The sequence below is a fragment of the Apodemus sylvaticus genome, chromosome 5 (genome assembly GCF_947179515.1).
Source record: "Apodemus sylvaticus chromosome 5, mApoSyl1.1, whole genome shotgun sequence".
Lineage (NCBI taxonomy): Eukaryota > Metazoa > Chordata > Mammalia > Rodentia > Muridae > Apodemus > Apodemus sylvaticus.
In genome coordinates this window covers 90,432,817-90,440,777 of record NC_067476.1, presented here as the reverse complement: position 1 = coordinate 90,440,777, position 7,961 = coordinate 90,432,817, and positions in this window count along the sequence as shown.

Below are 7,961 nucleotides of genomic sequence, written 5' to 3'. Positions count from 1 at the left end.
GGGAGAAGTCAGTGTGCTCCAGTGAATCCAGCAGGCCCCAGCTGGAGCCTTCAGGTGCCTGCTTCAGGATCTGAACAGCCTGGGCAGCAGCACCCTGTCTATAGGCAGTGCAGGAGGTAAGCTGTGCACCAGAGGCCAACTGGGAAGGGGCAGCTTGCACTGGTGAGTCCAGCACTGACAAGAACAAGTAACACCAGTGAGAACTAGATGGCAAAAGGCAAACGCAGGAATGTCTCTAACAGAAATCAAGGCAATATGGCAACATCTGAACCCAATTCTCCTCTACCAGCATGTCCTGGATACCCCAACACACCAGTAAAACAAGATTTGGATTTAAAATCACTGGTCATGATGCTGGTACAGGATCACATGAAGGACATACTTAAAGAAATTCAGGAGAAAATGGATCAAAAGTTAGAAGCCCTTGCAAGGGAAACACAAAAATCATTGAAAGAAATCCAGGAGAATACAAAAGCCAACAATGAGGAAACACAAAAAAAACTTAAAGAAATACAGGAGAACTTTGGTCAACAGGCTGAGGTCATGAAAGAGGAAACACAAAAATCTCTTAAAGAATTACAGGAAAGCACAAACAAGCAAGTGAAGGAGCTAAGCAAAACCATCCAGGATCTAAAATCAGAAGTAGAAACAACTAAGAAAACTCAAAGGGAGACAACTTTGGAGATAGAAAGCCTTGGGAAGAAATCAGGGGACAGAGATGCAAATATCAACAACAGAATACAAGAGATAGAAGAAAGAATCTCAGATGCTGAAGATTCCATAGAAACCATGGACTCAACAGTTAAAGAAAATGCAAAATGCAAAAAGCTTGTAACCCAAAATATCCAGGAAATCCAGGACACAATAAGAAGACCAAACCTAAGGATTATAGGCATAGATGAGAGTGAAGATTTACAACTTAAAGGTCCAGCAAATATCTTCAATAAAATTATGGAAGAAAACTTCCCTAACCTAAAGAGAGAGATGCCCATGAATATACAAGAAGCCTACAGAACTCCAAACAGACTGGACCAGAACAGAAATACTTCCCGTCACATAATAATCAAAACACCAAATGTTCTAAACAAAGAAAGAATATTAAAGGCAGTAAGAGAAAAAGGCCAAGTAACATATAAAGGAAGACCTACCAGAATCACAGCAGACTTCTCACCTGAGACTATGAAGGCTAGAAGGTCCTGGGCAGAACTCATGCAGACCCTTAAGAGAACACAAATGTCAGCCAAAACTACTATATCCAGAAAAACTCTCAATCACCACCATAGATGGAGAAACTAAGATATTTCATGACAAAACCAAGTTTACCCAATATCTATCCACAAACCCAGCCCTACAAAGGATAATAGGAGGACAACACCAATACAAGGAGGGAAACTTCACCCTGGAAAAAGCAAGATAGTAACCTTTCATCAAACCCAAAAGAAGTTAAGCAATCAAATTTAAAAAATAACGTCAAAAATGATAGGAAGTAACAATCACTATTCCTTAATATCTCTTAACATCAATGGACTTAATGCCCCAATAAAAAGACACAGACTAACTGACTGGATATGTAAAAAGGACCCTACATTTTGCTGCTTACAGGAAACACACCTCAGGGTCAAAGACAAACACTACCTTAGAGTAAAAGGCTGGAAGACAATTTTATAAGCAAATGGTCTCAGGAAACAAGCTGGAGTAGCCATTTTAATATCAGATAAAATTGACTTTCAACCCGAAGTCATCAAAAGAGACTCTGAGGGACACTTCTTGCTGGTCAAAGGAAAAATACAACAAGAAGAACTCTCACTCCTGAACATCTATGCTCCAAATGCAAGGGCACCCTCTTTCGTAAAAGAAACTTTATTAAAGCTCAAAGCACACATTGCACCTAACACAATAATTGTGGGTGACTTCAACACCGCACTTTCCTCAATGGACCGATCAGGAAAACAGAAACTAAACAGGGACACAATGAAACTAATTGAAGCTTTGGACCAATTAGATTTAACAGATATATATAGAACATTCTATCCTAAAACAAAAGAATATACCTTTTTCTCAGCACCTCATGGTACCTTCTCCAAAATCGACCATATAATTGGTCACAAGACAGACCTCAACAAATATAAGAAGATTGAACTAATCCCATGCATCCTATCTGATCATTACGGAGTAAAAGTGGTCTTCAATAGCAACAGAAACAACAGAAAACCCACATACACGTGGAAACTGAACTGAACAATACTCTACTCAATGATACCTTGGTCAAGGAAGAAATAAAGAAAGAAATTAAAGACTTTTTAGAACCCAATGAAAATGAAAACACAACATACCCAAATCTATGGGACACAATGAAAGCAGTGCTAAAAGGAAAACTCATAGCCCTGAGTGCCTCCAAAAAGAAAATGGAGAGAGCTTACATTACCAGCTTAATGACACACCTGAAAGCCCTGGAACAAAAAGAAGCTATTTCACCCAGGAGGAGTAGAAAGCAGGAAATCATCAAACTCAGGGCCGAAATCAATCAAGTAGAAACAAAGAGAACCATACAAAAAATCAACAAAACCAGGAGCTGGTTCTTTGAGAAAATCAACAAGATAGATAAACCCTTAGCCAGACTGACCAAAGGGCACAGAGAAAGTATCCAAATTGACAAACTTAGAAATGAAAAGGGAGATATAACAACGGAAACTGAGGAAATCCAAAAAATCATCAGATCCTACTACAAGAGCCTGTACTCAACACAACTGGAGAATCTGGAGGAAATGGACAATTTCCTTGACAGATACCAAATACCAAAATTAAATCAGGACCAACTAGACCATCTAAACAGTCCCATAATGCCTAAAGAAATAGAAGGAGTCATAGAAAGTCTTCCAACCAAAAAAAGCAGAGGACCAGATGGTTTCAGTGCAGAATTCTATCAGACCTTCAAAGAAGAGTTAACACCAATACTCTTCAAACTATTCCACAAAATAGAAACAGAAGGAACACTACCCAATTCCTTCTACGAAGCCACAATTGTGCTGATACCAAAGCCACACAAAGATCCAACAAAGAAAGAGAACTTCAGACCAATTTCCCTCATGAACATCGATGCAAAAATACTCAATAAAATTCTTGCCAACCGAATCCAAGAACACATCAAAACGATCATCCACCATGATCAAGTAGGCTTTATCCCGGGAATGCAGGGTTGGTTCAATATATGGAAATCCATCAATACAATCCACTACATAAACAAACTCAAAGAACAAAACCACATGGTCATTTCATTGGATGCTGAAAAAGCATTTGACAAAATTCAGCATCCTTTCATGCTTAAAGTCTTGGAGAGAACAGGAATTCAAGGCCCATACCTAAACATAGTAAAAGCAATATACAGCAAACCAGTAGCCAGCATCAAACTAAATGGAGAGAAACTTGAAGCAATCCCACTGAAATCAGGGACCAGACAAGGCTGCCCCCTTTCTCCTTATCTTTTCAATATTGTACTTGAGGTACTAGCTCGGGCAATTCGACAACATAAGGAGGTCAAAGGGATACAAATTGGAAAGGAAGAAGTCAAACTATCATTATTTGCAGACGACAAATAATAGTCTACCTAAGTGACCCAAAAAACTCCACTAGAGAGCTCCTACAGCTGATAAACAACTTCAGCAAAGTGGCAGGTTATAAAATCAACTCAAGCAAATCAGTGGCCTTCCTATACTCAAAGGATAAGCAGGCTGAGAAAGAAATTAGGGAAATGACCCCCTTCACAATAGCCACAAACAGTATAAAGTATCTTGGGGTGACTCTTACCAAACATGTGAAAGATCTGTATGACAAGAACTTCAAGACTCTGAAGAAGGAAATGGAAGAAGACCTCAAAAAATGGGAAAACCTCCCATGCTCATGGATCGGTAGAATCAATATAGTTAAAATGGCCATTTTGCCAAAAGCAATATACAGATTCAATGCAATACCCATCAAAATCCCAACTCAATTCTTCACAGAGTTAGAAAGAGCAATTATCAAATTCGTCTGGAACAACAAAAAACCCAGGATAGCTAAAACTATTCTCAGCAACAAAAGAAAATCTGGGGGAATCAGTATCCCTGACCTCAAGCAATACTACAGAGCAATAGTGTTAAAAACTGCATGGTATTGGTACAGTGACAGGCAGGAGGATCAATGGAACAGGATTGAAGATCCAGAAATGAACCCACACACCTATGGCCACTTGATCCTCGACAAAGAAGCTGAAAACATCCAATGGAAAAAAGATAGCCTTTTCAACAAATGGTGCTGGGTCAACTGGAGGTCAGCATGCAGAAGAATGCGAATTGATCCATCCTTGGCTCCTTGTACTAAGCTCAAATCCAAATGGATCAAGGACCTCCACATAAAGCCAGACACTCTGAAGCTAATAGAAAAGAAACTGGGGAAGACCCTTGAGGACATCGGTACAGGGAGAAAGTTTCTGAACAGAACACCAATAGCGTATGCTCTAAGAGCAAGAATCGACAAATGGGACCTCATAAAATTACAAAGTTTCTGTAAGGCAAAAGACACCATCAAGAGGGCAAATCGGCAACCAACAAATTGGGAAAAGATCTTCACAAATCCTACATCAGATAGAGGGCTAATATCCAATATATATAAAGAACTCAAAAAGTTAGACTCCAGAAAACCGAACAACCCTATTAAAAAATGGAGTACAGAGTTAAACAAGTAATTCTCACCTGAAGAAATTCGGATTGCGGAGAAGCATCTTAAAAAATGCTCAACTTCATTAATCATTAGGGAAATGTAAATCAAAACAACCCTAAGATTTCATCTTACACCAGTCAGAATGGCTAAGATTAAAAATTCAGGAGACAGCAGGTGTTGGAGAGGGTGTGGAGAAATAGGAACACTCCTCCACTGCTGGTGGGGTTGCAAATTGGTACAACCACTCTGGAAATCAGTCTGGCGGTTCCTCCGAAAACTGGGCACCTCACTTCCAGAAGATCCTGCTATACCACTCCTGGGCATATACCCAGAGGATGCCCCACTATGTAATAAGGATACATGCTCTACTATGTTCATAGCAGCCCTATTTATAATTGCCAGATGCTGGAAAGAACCCAGGTATCCCTCAACAGAAGAGTGGATGCAAAAAATGTGGTATATCTACACAATGGAGTATTATTCAGCCATTAGAAACAATGAATTCATGAAATTCGTAGGCAAATGGATGGAGCTAGAGAACATCATACTAAGTGAGGTAGCCCAGACTCAAAAGGTGAATCATGGTATGCACTCACTAATAAGTGGTTATTAACCTAGAAAACTGGAATACCCAAAACATAATCCACACATCAAATGAGGTACAAGAAGAAAGGAGGAGTGGCCCCTGGTTCTGGATAGACTCAGTGAAACAGTATTTGGCAAAACCAGAACGGGGAAGTGGGAAGGGGTGGGTGGGAGGACAGGGGAAGAGAAGGGGACTTACGGGACTTTCGGGGAGTTGGGGGCTAGAAAAGGGGAAATCATTTGAAATGTAAATAAATTATATCGAATAAAAAATAAATAAAAATAAATAAAAAATAAAAAAAACAATGAATTTATAAAATTCTTAGACAAATGGATGGAGATGGAGAACATCATACTAAGTGAGGTAACCCAGTCTCAAAAGATCAATCATGGTATGCACTCACTAATAACTGGATATTAACCTAGAAAACTGGAATACCCAAAACATAATCCACACATCAAATGAGGTACAAGAAGAACAGAGGATTGGCCCCTCGTTCTGGAAAGACTCAGTGAAGCAGTATAGGGCAAAACCAGAACAGGGAAGTGGGAAGGGGTGGATGGGAGAACAGGGGGAAGGAAGAGGGCTTATGAGACTTTTGGGGAGTGGGTGGCCAGAAAAGGGGAAATCAGTTGAAATGTAAATAAATAAATGTAAATAAAATGAAATGTAAATATATTGAATAAAAAAAATCAGGAGATATTGAGAAAACATGGGCCTGCAGATATTTCTGGGAATGCAGGTAAATGTATTTTGAAATATGCTGGTAAAAATAAAGAAGAAAATTGCAGATGAGAGACAGCACTTAGAAGTGCTTGCAAGGAAAAGTAGTAATGATTACTGGGAATTAGTTTTGTGCTTATGCAAATATATAAAAATAATATAAAATAAATAGTTAAATTGGGTTTTAACCAAGTATTGATGAGAACATTTTAACTAGAAATTCAGCACAAGAATATTTAGAGTTAAACATTATTTGTCACTATAAATATTGATCATCTACTAAAAAGGAATTGTTTAGTTAAAACCAGATTAATAGCAAAATAATTGAATATTGAAATGAACTAAATATAATTCAAAAGTTGGAGCATGTTTGAATATCACGATCTTAAGCTGGAATAATTTGAGACTGCATTCAAAACAGATTTAGAATGACAATAATTATTTTTTAAATCCACATCAAAGAAGTTTCTTTTTTGCAGAAGATAGAGGTTATTATAGTAATCTTCAGCTGATCATATGTAGAGAACAACAGAAATGTGATGCAAAGTCAGGTAATATATTAACAAGCAGTGTTCTCCATCATGTATCTATGGTTTGTATCTCTGCAATCACTGTTCTTCGTCATTGATCCAATGTCTGCATCTGTGAATTTAGTGTTCTCTAACGTTTCCACTGTATGTATCTCTGCATTCAGTGTCCTCAGTCTCCTACCAGAAATGAATTTCTATACATCTTCTTGAACATGAGGCCCAAGGTGTTATATTTACAGTAATATAATTGTAAATTATATTATTGGACAATATTAGTGGTTAGACTCTGGACTTAAAGGGTTACATTCAAACATTTTTCATTCATATTTGTTAGTATATATTAATTAATAAAACTAATAGACTTCATTATTACATTTAGCACCTGTGCATAAGACACTTTCATTGTGACTCTCCCAGTATTATGACCAGTGTTCCTGGCAATAAAGCTCCAGATTTTTCATTGTTAAAAATAATAATTTTTCACTCATTTAGAGGTTCATTAAAATCACATATGCAGGGTGTGGATTTAGACTAAATAAAAGAATATTTGTGTCCTGACCTCCCAATCACAGATAGAGCCTTTTCCTGCCAAAGCCAGTTTATGTTGGCTCTGCTAAGATCACATATACTAGATCACAATATCAATCAGTCATTACTTTTTTAAAAGAGGGTTTTGATACCCCAACAAAACTATTTTAAAGAAAAAAGGAAACTAAAACTACTAGCCACATAAATTTTATGTGAAAAGTTTTGTGGATGTGTTAGTGTCCCTATCACTCTGCCAGGGTTCCTGCCTGACCACAGAAAACTGTATCCCCAGACTTCATATCCACAATGATATGAATCACAGCTAAGGACACACCCATTGCCTATTGGGAGTCTTATTTATCCCACATCTCCATTGCTTCCAGTAGCTGACCTCTATGACCCCTGTCAGTTGCAGATTTCCATTCTTTCTCTTGGCCACCCATTCATTCATCCAGTCTATCCCACGCCCATCTCTGAAACCCTCCTCTCTCAGGGTGATATTCTCTAGTTCCATCTGCTTGCCTGTAAAACTCACCATGTATTTTTTTAACATAGTTGATCAGTATTACATTGTGTAAATGTATTACAGATGAATAAAGCTGCTATGAACATAGTTGAGTAGGTGAGTTTGTGGGATGGTAGAGCAACTTTTGGGTATATGTCCATGAGTGGTAGAGTTGGTTCTTGAGGTAGAACAATTTCTAGTTTTCTGAGAAACCATCAAATTGATTTCCCAAGTGGTTGTAAAATATTGCATTCCCACCAGCAATGAAGGAGTGTCCCCCTTGCTCCACATCCTTCACAGCATGGGCTTTCACTTGAGTTTTTGATCTTATACATTGTGACAGGTGTAAGATGGAATCTCAGAGTTGTTTTAAGTTGCATTTCCCTGATGACTA